This window comes from Dama dama, chromosome X (assembly GCF_033118175.1).
Source record: "Dama dama isolate Ldn47 chromosome X, ASM3311817v1, whole genome shotgun sequence".
NCBI classification, from domain to species: Eukaryota; Metazoa; Chordata; class Mammalia; order Artiodactyla; family Cervidae; genus Dama; species Dama dama.
The window spans coordinates 52,057,289-52,073,712 of NC_083714.1; the positions used below are offsets into that span (position 1 = coordinate 52,057,289).

Below are 16,424 nucleotides of genomic sequence, written 5' to 3' on the forward strand. Positions count from 1 at the left end.
AGGAGCACCCCTGTGAGGCCAGAGAGCACCCCTCAAGAGGATACCTGTCAGTGGCCTGTGTCAGACCACCCAGGGTGGATTTCTCAGCTGAGGCTGTGCACAACCCCTCTCTCCCCCAGGCTTGTGGTCCCCATCTGTCCCCCTGCCTCACTTCTGTCTGTGGTTTGATCCCAGTCATCATGCCTGGAATGAGCGAGCTCCACAAGGAGAGTGAGGCCATCCTTCAGGACCCAAGGGAGGCTGAGAGCCCAATGGAGGCACAATTCATTTGGGTGGGGGAGGAGGAGGAAGGGGAGGTGGAGAAGGAGAAGGAGATAGAGGTGGAGGAGGAGGTTGCCTCCCTTTCCCCCTCCTCCTCGCTTTCCTCCTCCTCCTCTGTCCTATTCCTGGGCACCCTGGAGGAGCTGGAGTTGGCTGATGCTGAGGCATCTTGTCCCCATCCCCAAGACCTCCGTGTGCCTTCCCCTCCTCCCCTGCCATGGCTCCTGCTCCATGGAGCCAATCCGAAGATGAGGCCTCTAGCAGCCAAGATGAGGAGGGGCCGAGCACTGGGCAGAACCAGGAAGGTGCCCAGTCCATGCACCCAGACCCATTGCATCTGCTGATGGTGGAGCTGGTGCGCTTCCTGCTCCTCAAGTATCGCACCAAGGAGCCGACCATGAAGGATGAGATCCTGAACATGGTCCATCAAAGAAGACGGGCACCACTTCCCTGAGGCCTTTCTCCAAGCCTCGGACTGCTTGCAGCTGGTTTTCGGTGTGGATATGAGGGAGGTGGACCACACGAAGCACACCTACGTGCTAGTCCCCACCCTCACCTGCCTCTCATTGCAGGCCTCACCTGCAGTGAGATGGTGAGCAATGGGCACAGCATGCCGAAGACCAGCTTCCTGGTGGTGGTTCTAGGCATGATCCTCCTGGAGGGCAACTGTGCCCTTGAGGAGGATATCTGGGAAACCCTGAATGACAGGGGTGTATATGCTGGGAGGGAGCACTACATCTATGGGGAGCCCAGGGAGCTGCTGACCCAAATGTGGGTGCAGGAGGGATACCTGGAGTACCAGATGGTTCCCCACAGTGACCCTGCTCACTACAAGTTCCTGTGGGGTCCCTGGGCCTATGCAGAGACCAGCAAGTGGCACGTCCTAGAGCATCTGCTCAGAATCAATCAAGGGGCTTCCAGGTCCTTCCCACTCCCATCTTCAAAGCCTGAGAGGGAGGAGGAAGAGGGGCCCTGAGCCAGAGCAGCAGCCAGGCTCCTTCCAGGCCTACATCCAACAGCTTGTCCTGGGGGCAGGAAGGGAGGCTGATCCTTCCCTCTGTGATTGGAGAGGGAGCAGTCAGCCTTCTCAGTCGTGAGGGCCCAGGCCAGTTGGGGGCACACAGTGTGTAGCATCTTTGGGTTCCTTCTTTCCACAGTGACATGGAGATTCATCTCTGTTTTCTTTAGGAATTTTTCAAATGTTGTTTTTTTCAGCTGAAGTCTTAATAAACTTCAGTATCTAACTTTTTGAATGCCATTGATTGCACATGTATTGGTACTTACTTAGTTTAAGGATAGGAGTTTTGCTGTTTTGTAAGAGAGATTGGGAACTCTCCTATTTTATTTTGTGACCCTGAAGAAGCTAACATTTCATTGGAATAGAGATTTTCTTGGAAATGAGAAAGAACTTAATAAAATTGATGGATGTCAAGAAATAGCAAAATTGGGAATTCCCTGACAATGCATCTGTTAGGACTCAGTGCTTTCACTGCTGGGGCCCAGGTTCGGTCCCTGGTTAAGGAAATAAGATCCCCAAAACAACTGGACATGAGGGAAAAATAAAAGGAAATAAAGAATAAAAAATTTAAGTTAATTCTAAAGTCTTTTGTCTTCTTCTCTGTCATTCTATAAAACTAAAATATCTGTGTTTCATTGGATTTGCATAAGTTATTGAAGAAAGTAGGATAAAATTGGTCTGAGTGATTAAGCACCTTGCTCACTGGCTTATTTATTCCCCAGAATTTCATGGAGTCTCTGCTCTATGGAAGGCCCTTGTTAGCAGTGGGGACAGTAGGAGAAGCAGAACACCCCCACACCTAGAGTGATGGTCTAGGAACCAAAGTCACATGAGGAAGGTGTAGAGACATCCCCTAGTCCCACAGAACAAGGAAACAAGGGGCGGGGAAGAGGGGCTCCAGGAGGAGAACTCAAGTGTTGGTGCCTGAGCCAGGGAGGTTTGGGGCTTTGGGAAACTGGGTTCCTTCTGTGGGAGGTGATTGTGATGAGGCTGGGTGGTAGTGTTGTAGCAAAAAGGAAAACAAGAAGAATGAAGTGTTTTTTTGTTTGTTTGTTTCCCCCTTTCCTGAGAAGAAAGAATGTAAAGAGAACAGGAACCAGACCTGAACATTCCTACTTTTTTTTTTTAACATTCCTACTTTTTTAACTTTAATTGCTCCTAACTCTATATGTCTGTAACCAAGACTGCTTTCCTGCCCCATAACTCTACAGGAGCTATGAAAGTGTGAAAGTCACTGAGTCCGACTCTTTGCAACTCCAAGGACTGTATGTATGTATAGTCCATGGAATTCTCCAGACAAGAATACTGGAGTGGGTAGCCTATCTCTTCTCCAGTGGATCTTCCCAACCCAGGAATAGAACTGGGGTCACCTGCATTGCAGGCGGATTCTTTACCAGCTGAGCTACCAGGGAAGCCCACAGGAGCTATACTTCACATCTATTTTTCTTTGACTCTATGCTAAATACATCGTGTATCTGGTGATTACCCTTACAACACCCTTCCTCTTGTAGTTACAGATCAGAAAGAAGGCCACAGAGTCTCCAAACTGCCAGGCTCAATTAATGGGTTACTGAAGCCAGTCTATGACTGACTTTGAGAGGAAGAAATCAAGATCTTAACACCTTTGTTCCTCATCACTGACTGGGAGCCCTCATCTTATATCAGCCCCTAGATTCCTCGTGGACAGGAGGCTCAGTTTTTGAGGCATGAGCCTACTTTGTTCCCCTCTCTGCGGGCTGAGAATTAAAGCCACCTTTCTATTGCCTCCACACTCTGTCTCCATGTTTTTTATTTGTCTTCAGTGGACAGAGAAAGCCAAGATTTTAGCCAGCTGCAGTGGCAGCCCTCAGACCTGCAGATGGTGTGTCTTGGGGATGAGGGAAAGTCTGAAAGGGGACATTGCTGAGCAGTGTCCTGTGGAATCCTGGGTAAAAGCAGAAAGATCTCTTCCTGGGGAAAGAAAGGAAGTTGGCCTGGGTGCCTGTTGCATTGCATTTGAATGGAGGTAGGGAGCAAGGTGTTTTATACCCACATCTCCAAGTGTTTCCTCAGAGGAAGAGTGACTCCCCCCTGATGTGAGGCCCAGAACCTGCTGGACAGAAGGTCTTCTTCCTTGTCTCAGAGAGCCAGGGTCGACTCCAGGAAACTGACCAAATAGTTGTCACCTTGAGTGTTACTTGACCAATGTTAAACAAGGTCTAGAATTTTGTAGGAATAAAATGAGTGAAAATAGTGGTTTGGATGCAAGAGGAGCTGCCAAAGAGGGAAGGGGTTGATTAAAAATTTCAGCTGGAAAGAAGCACTGTTCAACTTCATTGAAGTGTAATTTGAATACCATAAAATTCACCCATGGAAAGGTATAATTCAGAGATCGCCAGTCAGATTAGTAAGTCATGTAGCCATCATCACAGTCCAGTTTTGGAACATTTCCATCACTCAGGAAGATGACCTCTGCCCACCTACAGTTAATCCCTGATTTCCCAGCTCACTCCCATGCAGTCATTGCTCTCCTTCCCATCTCTACTGATTTGCCTTTCCTGGAAATTGCATAGAAAAGGAGTAACATGACTTATTTCCTTGATCCATGCTGTACCACAGGTTTGCCATTCTTTTCTTTTTATTCCTAACCAGAATTCCACTGCAAGGATATGTGAAAACAGATTTAAATTTTGATAAATTATACTGTATTGATTTTTTTTCCTTTCATGGATTAGGCTTTGGTGTTGTATTTCGGAAAATATTGTCTAAAGCAAAGTCATGAACATTCTCTACTATGAATTAATTTTTGTGTATGTTCTGAGGAAATGGTGTAAACTCATTTTTTTCGTAGGTGGATCCCCCTTCTCTCAGCACCAATTGTTGAAAAGTGGATTTATTCCTTCCATGTAGATCTAGCACCTTGAAAAACATCCATGGACCATAAACAAATGAACTCTCAATTCTGTCCCATTGAGCTCTACATCTACCCTTACAATAAAACTGTATTTTCATCTGTATGTCTTCTTTGAGAAATGTCTGCTTAGTTCTTTGGCCTGTTTTTTGATTGAGTCATTTATTTTTCTGGTGGAATTGAGCTGCAGGTGTTACTTGTATATTTTTGAGATCAATCCTTTGTCTGTTGCTTCGTTTGCTATTATTTTCTCCCATTCTGAAAGTTGTCTTTTCACCTTGCTTATAGTTTCCTTTGTTGTGCAAAAGCTTTTAAGTTTAATTAGGTCTCATTTGTTTATTTTTGCTTTTATTTCCAATATTCTGGGAGGTGGGTCATAGAGGATCCTGCTGTGATTTATGTCGGAGAGTGTTTTGCCTATGTTCTCCTCTAGGAGTTTTATAGTTTCTGGTCTTACATTTAGATCTTTAATCCATTTTGAGTTTATTTTTGTGTATGGTGTTAGAAAGTGTTCTGGTTTCATTCTTTTACAAGTGTTTGACCAGTTTTCCCAGCACCACTTGTTAAAGAGGTTGTCTTTTTTCCATTGTATACAAATCAAAACCACAATGAGGTACCATTACACGCCAGTCAGGATGGCTGCTATCAAAAAGTCTACAAGCAATAAATGCTGGAGAGGGTGTGGAGAAAAGGGAACCCTCTTACACTGTTGGTGGGAATGCAAACTAGTACAGCCACTATGGAGGACAGTGTGGAGATTCCTTCAAAAACTGGAAATAGAACTTCCATATGACCCAGCAATCCCACTTCTGGGCATACACACCGAGGAAACCAGATCTGAAAGAGACATGTGCACCCCAATGTTCATCGCAGCACTGTTTATAATTGTCAGAACATGGAAACAACCTAGATGCCCATCAGCAGACGAATGGATAAGGAAGCTATGGTACATATACACAATGGAATATTACTCAGCCATTAAAAAGAATCCATTTGAATCAGTTCTAATGAGGTGGATGAAACTGGAGCCCATTATACAGAGTGAAGTAAACCAGAAAGATAAACACCAATACAGTATACTAATACATATGTATGGAATTTTAAAAGATGGTAACAATAATCCTATATGCAAAACAGAAAAAAAGACACAGATATATAGAACAGACTTTTGGACTCTGAGGGAGAAGGCAAGGGTGGGATGATCTGAGAGAATAACATTGAAACAAGTATACTATCAAGTGTGAAAGAGATCACCAGCCCAGGTTGGATGCATGAGACAAGTGCTCAGGGCTGGTGTACTGGAAAGACCCAGAGGGATGGGATGGGAAGGGAGGTGGGAGGGGAGATTGGGATGGGGAACACATGTAAATCCATGGCTGGTTCATGTCAATGTATGGCGAAAACCACTACAATGTTGTAATTAGCCTCCAACTAATAAAAATAAATGAAAAAAAAAAAACCCTGTATTTTCATGATGCCTTTATCATAACGATGGGTTTTGAAATCATGAAAGGCAAGTAAACCTTCCATTGGCCCCCACCCCTCACCACATTTTGTGTCTATTCTGGGTCTTTTACATCATCAGTTTTTGAATCAGCTTGTCCATTTTTACAGAAAAGTCTCTGGGCATTTGGGGAGGGACTGGGGAGAATCCACACATCGCACTGGAGGCAACCACAGTCTGACAGCATCGCACCTCCTGACTCATGAGCAGAGAGCCCTTCTGTCTCATAGATATTTGCAAACCCCACTCAGCAAAGTTTTGTACTTTTCAGTGTGGAATTCACACACATCTTTTGTTGGTATATTAGTCTTCTTCCAAAGTATTTCCTTCCTTTTGATGCTATGGTGAACAGAATTGTTCTATTAATTTCACTTTGGGATGATTCATTGCTACTATACAGAAATATATTTGGTTTTTTTAAAACACTGACCTCATACCCTGCTTATTGGCTAAACTCATTAACTGGTTCATATACGTTTTATTTATTTATTTATTTTTGGTGGGTTCGCTTGAATTTTTGCTGTGCAAGTTCATATTGTCTCTCAGTAATACCAGGTTTTCTGTTTCCTTTGGTATAGTGTAAAGAGTAAAAGTTAAATTTCACCAATTGCTCTCACTCCTCTCTGATATGGGGTCACCATCCTCTTAAAGTCACAACAGGGTTGATTGGTAAAAATCCCCAAGCTGCCTCATGTGTGTTCACTAGTGCCCAAGTGACATTTGGCTTTGCTCCCGTGGGTCATACCCTGGAAAGCCATAGGAGGGCAGTGCCCAGAGCAGCCCCTGTGGATAGAATATTCTGGCAATATTCATGTGATGTGTTGACTCCAGAGGCACTGTTTTTTGTAATTCCACAAAAAAAAAATACCTGGAAGTTTGTTTTTTTTTTTTTTTTCTAATCACATCTCCTTCAGTTCAGCAGGTGGCACTTAAACTTAAGAAGGAATGTGATTTTGCAAAAGCAGCAAAACTGATGTATCAGCCAGAGGCTCTGATCTGCAGAGAGGCATAGAGCTTGCTAACAGGACACGGTGTTCTTACGGTCAAGAGAGATAGGCCATCCACAATGTGTGCCTTAATTAGTATAAGTGAAAATGTTCATTGCTCAGTCGTGTCTGACTCTTTGCGACCCCATGAACTGTAGCCCTCCAGTCTCCTCTGTACATGGAATGCTCCAGGCAAGAATAATGGAGTGGGTTGCCATTCCCTTCTCCAGGGGATCTTCCCCACCCAGGGATCAAACCCAAGTCTCCTGCATTGCAGGCAGATTCCTTACTGTCTGATAGACAACAAAGATGAGTGAGCAGGAGAATGCAGGTGAGTGCTCCAAATGAGTCACGATATCTTCCCCAGTTCCCAGACCTGAGTCAATTGTCAGACACATAATCCATTGACCAAGGGGAAAGAGGGATTCTTATGAGTAAAGACTCTGCAACACCCTGGCAGATATATGCAGCCATCGTTCCCCAAGTCTGTCCCACAAAGAGACCCTCATCGTTTACCTTGGTGACTGATCACGGGTGAGAGAGGAAAGACGCAAACATTGTAAGGACGTCTAGAAATGGGATGCTGTGGACAGTGATACTCAGGCCTTCACTCCATCAATGTCCCCAGTGGAGTGGGAGGATGTGTGCACAAGGAACATATGGAGTTCTGGCCTAGATCTGACCCAGAGAGCTCCTGCCTGCCACCTCCAGATGTGTGATTAGAACAGATGGGCTTGATGATGGGCACAAGCCCTGAAGGCACACAAGGCCATCAGTAGAGAAGCTATCAGAGCGGGGAAGACCAAGTGCACTCCCTGCACCTTGACCATGAGAGTAAATACAAACCAAGATTCCCTCAGGTTTGGGAGATGAGGAACATGAATGACACCCTTAACACCAAAAGGATGCAGGGAGGTGGTCCCCACCATACCTCCTCAGCAGTCTGGACCCTACTCACCCTATAAGCTCCCAAGGAGGACTGTGGCCCACCACTCCCTCGATAGCAACTGCTTTGCCAGGTTTGTTATCTTTGCTGGAACACGTGGCCACCTCCTCGGCATACAGCATGCAGTCAGTGGTCCTCATGAGCTAGGTTCTGTCAGACCCACAGAGGGAGGGGACTGCAACAGTAATCCACCACAAAACAGAAGCGGCGTCTCTGAGGAGATCACACCCAAGCAGGGCCATAGATTACAAGAAGGTGAGCTAAACCCCAATATGACCTGCAAATATGTCACAAGCACCTCTGCCACAGTTTATTCCTGGAGATTAGTGAACCAAGAATTTATCTCCTGACCAGCTGTTTGGGGTGGATGCTGAGCGTAGACGAGGGGTGGGTTGGCTGAACTGCAACTGTAGGTGGAAATGGACTCCTGCTGCAATACCACCTCCACCACATGTGGCCATAGAGACAGTGGTGAGCAGAAATCCGCTCCCAGTGGATGCAACTTCAGATGGTGTCTCTAGGGATCCACTATATATGGATAAAAGAAATGACCCGAGCCAAGGCTTAAAGATGATGGAAAATGGATTGGCCAGCCAGTCAGGTACTTAGAATGAGAAATTTTGGTAGATTGCCACAAGTAGGTTTGGAGAAGGGGTGCATCAACGAACCTATAGGGACACCAAAAAGGAAGATATTTGCATTGCCTCTTACTACTCACAAAAGCATGCAGCACACAAGAGGCAAGAAACATCGATGAAGACACAATGCCTGAAGAATTGAGAGCACCCAGCCTCTGTCAGTGGTCCCTTAGGGCTGCACAGTGCTCTCATGCATGGAGGAGCCATGGGGCCAAGGATGATGCTGTATCTGGGCTCAGAAGCACAGGCGCCACCAGCAGGCCAGATGAGCTATGGCAGCTAACAGGTGTTTGCCGTACCATGGACAGAGAGTCATGCTGACCCCTCAGTGGCACCTCCCTCCAGAAGATCATTGAGCCACTAATGGCAAGTTGATCACAATATCTCACTTCCATCCTTGATGGAGGAGAGGTTCATCTTTCCTGAAACTGATGGCTGAAATCCATTCTAGATGTGGGTTTCACCTTCCTTCTTGCAGCACCTTGTCTGGCGCCACTATTGGAGGACTCACAGAAAGCAGAACTGACTGACACAGGATATTTCACAAAACCATCCAAGACCAAGAGATCCTCTAAGAGCATACCAGGAGCTCAGAGGGCAAGTGGCCATTGGATCCAAAGTTGCTATCTCAGTCCCCATCTTCCAGAAGCTCCTGGTCTTCTGGAGCAGCGGAATGGCCTCTACAAAGCACATGTGGGGTGCACACTGGAATATGAGAGCCCATGGTAGTGGTGTGTCAACGTTCAGGGGCTGGACATGCTCCACATCTGTCATCCTTAGTTCCCCCACGAGGTAAGATACATGGTCCTTGAACCAGAGGGTAGAGTGACCCCACTGATCACCACTCCCACTGACCCATGACCCCACCTATAACCACTCCCAGAGATTGACTCCCTGTACGACCACTCCCAGTGACTCATGACCCCACCTGCCACCACTCCCAGTGACCCACAAGAGAAGTCGTGCTTCCAGTTCTTAAGAGTAAGTTCTGTAGTTCCACAGCAGGGCTGTCCACATTAGCCACATCTAGCTATTTACATTTGACTTCACATTACGTTAAGGTAGAAGGCCAGGCCCTGGGACACACTAAGCCCATTTGAGTTCACAATACCCAGCCTCATGTGGTTACTGGTTACCCTCTTGCCAGTGGTGACACACGACAGGCTGTTGCCAAAGCAAGAAGATTTTCCCGGGAGACACGATAGCAGTCCTACTGACCCATGAGCCATGGTTCCCACCTGGGCACCTGGGCACCTCCTGCTAGGGGCCCAGCACACACAGAGCTGTCCCCATCCTGGCAGGCAGAGATGACCTTGATCCTAAGGAGTGTGCGGGTTACTCTGGCACAGTGGGAACAGCGAGGAAACATCTCTAACAGCCAGGTGATGTGTCTTGGGTTCCTGCCCCATTTCAGTGGTGAATTGACAAGTTCAAGAGCAAGGGTCTGAGAAGGGCATAGGGCCCAGGACTTCAGCACCCTGAGGGACAAAGTCTGTATTACCTCACCAGGAAAGCCACTGGAAATGACCGAGGTCCTGGCTGAGAGTACGGGGGATCTTGAAGGGATCTCGGGCAAGAGAGAGTGACCATCAGTTGTGGTGCAGCAGCTGCTGCAACTGGATAGCCCAGCATTTATCCAGTCTTTCTCTCTGAGCTTCTTTAGGAGGAGAGGAGACCAACCAGAATTGTCAAGGAGCTGTCCTCAGATGAGGTGAACTCTCCAGATGAAGGGAGTGTATGTCAGTGTTGGGAGGGGTGGATTATAGTGGATGCTGTGGTGCCACCCAGATCTCCTCTTTGTGACTAGCCCACTCATTTGCCCAGGGCCACCGGTGTTGGTGGATGAGGACTCAGGGCAAAAGTCTTTTCCGGATTTGCCTTCCACTGAAGGGGCTGCCTCCATGGGAGTGGCTCGTTGTGAGAGTCTACTCACCAGATCAATGTGGGGAGGGGGGTACAGCAGCCTGACCCCCTCACCTTGATTAGGTTGATCTCTGTAGGGTCTTTCCTTTTGATGTCTGCTTTCTGAAAATTACTATGACCATTGTGCTCTGAAATGGCACCAGAAGTGAACAACAAGATGAAATCGCAGCACTGTTTATAATAGCCAGGACATGGAAGCAACCTAGATGCCCATCAGCAGATGAATGGATAAGGAAGCTGTGGTACATATACACCATGGAATATTACTCAGCCATTAAAAAGAATTCATTTGAACCAGTCCTAATGAGATGGATGAAGCTGGGGCCCCTTATACAGAGTGAAGTAAGCCAGAAAGATACAGAACATTACAGCATACTAACACATATATATGGAATTTAGAAAGATGGTAATGATAACCCTATATGCAGAACAGAAAAAGAGACACAGGAATACAGAACAGACTTTTGAACTCTGTGGGAGAAGGTGAGGGTGGGATATTTCAAAAGAACAGCATGTATACTATCTATGGTGAAACAGATCACCAGCCCAGGTGGGATGCATGAGACAAGTGCTCCAGCCTGGTGCACTGGGAGGACCCAGGGGAATCGGGTGGAGAGGGAGGTGGGAGCAGGGATCGGGATGGGGAATACGTGTAAATCCATGGCTGATTCATATCAATGTATGACAAAACCCACTGAAATGTTGTGAAGTGATTGGCCTCCAACAAAAAAAAAAAATAAATAAGTTAAAAAAAAAAAAGAAAAGAAAATGAAAAAAAAAAAAAAGATGAAATGCAAGTTAGACACAGAGACTTAGCCTTTGGAGGTTGAAGTCATGGGCAGGGGGGATTCCCTGCGCCCTGTCAGAAATTCCAGAGTATGATCCCCAAGTATTTGTGTTGGACTCAGTCACAAAGGTATATCTCGAGGCTTCTGTGCCCTGATGGTTATTTTGGCAAATCAGATCACCTTCTTGTCCCAGTGAATAAATGGAACAGAACTAGTAAGAATTTACCACAACTATTATGATAAAAGTAATTATGCATCACACAGGAATGCAGAGGAGTATGAACAATCACTGCACTCTGGGTTTCAAATGCCAGGGTTCCCTTACTGCTCCAGTGAGGAAATGCCCATGACCCACACATGGACGAACAACACTGTGTGATGAAACCAGCTATTTCCAATCCTCCTTTGAGTCTGGGGATGATGGGATCTGGGGAGCAGGCTGTTGACTGCACCTGTCATCTGCTACAGCCTTTCATCTGCTCTAACTGCCTGTTTGTGGACACTGAGGTCCTCTCTGGCTCTGTGGGTGGCTGACACACCATCCCCGCAACCCTCTTCTGGCCAAACCTCAGAAAGGACAACCTTCTACCATCCAGCCTCGCTGATCATTTTCATCAAAGATTGAGAATTAAGGAATCATTTGAGTAGTTATTCATAATCATAACCTTTTGTCATTATTCACATCGCACAGGGTTGTTATTTACTAGCTGTCATGACACTCACCAAAAGCGACCTCAACTGTCCATTTATCTGAATCACAACAATTGTGACAGAGGACTATTATCTGGGGACCTTCATGTACGACTTGTAGGGGAATGCCAACACTGCACCCATCTTGGGCTCGGAGGTTGTCTGGACAGGGACAGGAAGAGTAGAGCCCCAAGATGCAGAGAGTGAGGCCAGGTTGGAAACAGTGGGGGCAAGGGGTCCACAGTAGGGGTGATGGGAGCTCTGGGCTGGAAGCCAGGGACAGGGTATTCTCATCCTTACAGGTCCACTTGGGCTGCTGCCTCCAACACACCATCAGGAGGACCAAAGAGCTCTGAGACAATGGAAGGGTGCTGCTCTGAGAGCTAAAGTGATCAGATGGCAGGAAGGAATTCCTGGACTTTGCTTCCTGAAGGGTGGCCCCTTGTATGAAGTCCACCACCCCTGCTCACATCAGGGGAGGTGCAGAGTGTGACATTTCATGAAAAAGGAACAAATACATAGGACTGCAGTTCCTCCTGGTGTGCAAACAGAGTGGTTTGTTTCATGACTCTGCTGGTGCGAGAAGGAAACCGAGATTCCAGAGGCTTCTTCTGTATAAATGGCCTTCATAGTCTCGTGTCCCCCAGCTTCTTTCTCACCATCCCCAGAGACTCTTGAGCCAGTTCCCCATCTACGTGTCCCCTCTTCTCCTGGCCTGACCCTGCCACGTGGGGAAGGGAAGTGGAGAGAAGAATGGACCCCAGAAGGAGGGCAGAGGGCGAGGACTGTGTGGTCTTCATGCGGTTCTGGCTTGAAGCTCAGCTCCAGACTCCTAGGATGCATCCTGAAAGCTTATGGTGAACGATGTTGAATTCGTGATCTCCAAAGAAGATTTAGCTTCAGGACCTGGGACCAGGTTTGATCACTCAAGAGCTTTTGTGTAGCGGAGTTTTATTAAAGTAAGAAAAGGGACAGAGAAAGCTTCTGACATAGACATCCATCAGAAGGGGGACAGAGAGTCTGCCCTTGCTGGTGTTAGCAAGGGAGTTACATATTTTTTTATAATTGGTTATTGCAATTAATCAAAAGAATGTCTCAGGTAGTAAAAATTTTACCAGACCCACTCCCACAATTTGCATTTTAGGATAACAGGACTAGAACTTAACAATAGAAAGATCCTACCAGACCCACTCCCATAATATACATTGTAAAATATCAGGATTAGTCAGAAGGTTTTCTGGAAGGAGAAGCTGTCCTCAAGCAGGATACACTGTTGCTATATAATCCCTAGTACAGAGTTTAAGCTGAGTTGTTTGTTGTGTAATCATCAGTTTGAGGCTTAAAGGAAAAAAACATTTTATGTGACTAAGACTAAGACATGTAGAGGGGGAAAAAAATTGTCCTTTCCTCCTCCTTGAGAATTCCAGACCCCTATCTCCTCTTTGAGAGCCCCAAACCCCTTTCTCCTCCTCGGGGAACCCGGACTTGTTATCAACCTGCCTAGGCATTGACTCTCTCAATCCCTGCCCCTTGCTCCCAGGGCTCTCCACCGTCCTCAGTCCCTCTGGCTGTACCACCCCCAGGATACCATCTGCAGTGCCCAGAATTCAAAATTCTCCTTACTCTTCCACCCTGTCTACATCGCAACTGTTCTGGAGGTCTCTAGGAGGACAGTAGTCCTTGGAAATATGCCCATCTTCTGACTGTGACACTGGGAGAAGCCCAGGTCCTCACCCTTGGCCCTGAACGAATGGCGCCTGGACAGATCTTCCATCAGTCAGTCAGGAGCCTTTTCTGCTTCTTGGGAGCTCAGGCCCATGATGTGGCACCACCTGCCTCCAGATTACATTTCCACCCTACCCCAGGCAAAGTGCATATGGTATGTTTTTGCCCCCCAAACAATGTGCTATTGTTATTTAGATAAAACCTTTGTCTGTATTCAATACTGTGAATATGTTGTTGTTCGGTTGCATCCCGTTCTTTGCCACCCTATGGACTGCAGCATGCCAGGCTTCCCTGTCCTTCACTATCTCCCAGAATTTGCCCAAATTCATGTCCATTCATGACGCCATCCAACCATCTCTTCCTTTGTCACCATTTTTCTCCTGTCTTTCATCTTTCCCAGCATAAGGGTCTTTTCCAATGAGTTGGCTCTTCACATCAGATGGAGAACATATTGGAGCTTCAGCATCAGTCCTTCTAATGAATTAATTAAAAAACATTGAATTAATCACAACTTAGTCCCAAACTGTGGTAGGTTTACATAAAGATCCCATGTTCCCTGCAGGCAGCTTCCAAGAAACAGAGGGAGAAGAGATGTGAAGAAGGACCTGGAGTCTCTCCCCTGCCCTGCACTGTACTCGGTGCTCAACAGACAGCAGCTGGTTGGTATAGCTTGTGATGAAGACAATTCCCTTCATGTGTTGAGGAGTTTCTGAGAAAGCCCAACGTGCCTTGAACCTCAACTGTTTCTAGTCACCACTCTGTATCATCAGCACTCTCAAATGCAAGATCTGATTTAGCTTCCAAGGCTTTTGTGAATGTCATGGAGGGGTCCCCCCGACTCCCTCCAGTGCTCTTTCTGCCCTTCGCTCTGCAATGATGCTGCCCACAGTTTCAGCGGGCTGAGGATGTGCCCATGCCTCCTGATGCCAGGACACAGTCTCCCTCCGGGAGTCCCAGCTGCCTCCACATGATGGAACTTGCCTGAGCACCTGCACAGGTGCCCGTAGGCTCCCTGACAGCTGTGACCTTCATGAGGGGCAGGTATCAGACAGGAGCCAGTGGGAGGACAAGGACAGTGGGAGTTTTCTTTATAAAATCCAGCTAGGATATGCACAATGCAGCACTCTTCACCTCCAAGGAGGATTCTGAAGTGTGTGAATTCAAGTTCAGTGCAGATTTTGCCACTGTAGTTTTCATAACCGCTCTTCATCTGTGGCTTTAGGGTCTGACCACCTAGAAAAACTGATCCATCAGTTGAAGTGCCCAACCTCCAGTTGCAAAGAAGGCACTCCATTAAAATCATACAAAAGTTTGGAGGTGCTTATCAAGACTTTTTCAACTATATTCCCCAAGAATGAGTAGATTGTGCAGCTAATAAAAGTCCACTCACCCCTCCCCATTTTGAAAATTTTTGGTGTACTTAGATCAGGCAGCATAAGCAAGTGTCTACCTGTTCCTAACCAAAGTACACCTTCCCTTCCTGCCCCAGGAATTTATCTAGGACAGAAGAGGATCTTCTAAGTATATGTCCAATTTCAGATTTTCTTCTCACTCATAAGACACTGTGTATAACTCTGGCTGTTGTCACCACCTACCCTCATCACAATCATCTCCCACAGGAAGAACCCAGCTTCCCAAAGCCCCAAACCGCCCTGGCTCAGGCACCGACATTCAAGTGCTCTTCTTGGAGTCCCACTGCCCCCCAACCTCACGTGTTGCCTTGTCCTGTGGGACTAGGGGATGTCTCTCCACCTTCCTCAGTGCTTAGATCATCTGCAGCTCTTAGATGACTGCAGCTCTTAGATCATCGCTCTAGGTGTGGGGGTGTCCTGCTTCTCTTGGTGTCCCCATTGCCCCGGAGCAAAGGCTCCGTGAAGTAATAAATGTGGAATGAGCCAGTGAGCAGGGGACTTATTAGTTGGATCAGATTTTTTGTACTTTCTTAAATAATAACCTAAAAAGGTCCAACTGAACAGGGATAGCTTAGCTGTAGAAAATGACACACAAGAAATATAAGAAGCAAGAACTCACCTCAATTATGTTTTATCTCTTAATTCTTCCCCAATGATATTACTATTAAGTATTTTCACATTTCCAAAATAGTTCTATTCCAATTCCATTTCATTTTGTTCATGGTCACAAAACAAAATAGATGAGTTTCCAGTCACTTTTAAAAAAGAGCAAAAATCTTATTCTTGAACTGTGTAAGCACAAACACACTGTGATCAGCATCATTCACAAAGCTAAGACACTGAAGTTTATTTAGCCTTCTATTAAAACAGCCAAAGTTTGAAAAATTTCTAAAGAAAAGAGAGATGAATCTGTGCATCTTCATAGAGAACAGGAGCCCAAAGGTGCTTCACACTGGTTCCCCCAACTGGCCCGGGCCCTCACTTCTGAGAAGGCCGACTGCTTCCTCTTCAATCACAGATGGAAGGATCACCTGGCTGCTTCTCTGGCTCAGGCCCCTCTTCCTCTGCCCCCTCAGCCTCTGCAGACAGAAGTCGGAAGGCCCTCAAAGCCTTTTGTTTGACCCTGAGCAGAAACACCCTGACTTGCCACTTGCTGGTCTCCACATAGGCCCAGGGACCCCACAGGAGCTCGAAGTGAGCAGGGTCACTGTCAGGTACCTGCTGGCCCTCCGGGTACCCCTCCTGTACCCACATTTGGGTCAGCAGCTCCCTGGGCCCCCAAAGATGCAGTGCTCCCTCCATACACATAGCCCCATCCAGCTGAGTGCTCGCTAGACCTCCTCCTCAGGGTCAGGTCCCCTGCTAGAAAGATCAGGCTCCATCACCAGGAGGCCAGCCTTGGGCATGCCCTGCCCATCCCTCTGCATCTCATTGAGGGTGAGGCCCAGGGTGGGGACCAGGATGTAGATGTGCTCCCTGGGGTCTACCTCCTTCATACACACGCCAAAGACCAGCGGCAGGCCCTGTGTGGCTTTATGGAAGACCACCAAGAAGTGGCCCTGGTTATCCCTGAGGACCATATTCAGCATTTTGGCCTGGGAGATTGGCTCCTTGATTGGCTCCTTGAGCAGCAGGAACCCCAG

The 16,424-nt window shown here is 46.9% G+C and overlaps 1 pseudogene; it reads left to right on the plus strand.

Annotated features, from left to right (window-relative positions):
• The first annotated feature begins 478 nt into the window (after positions 1-478).
• LOC133052644 (melanoma-associated antigen 9-like) lies at positions 479-16,116 on the plus strand (annotated as a pseudogene).
• The last annotated feature ends 308 nt before the right edge of the window (positions 16,117-16,424 follow it).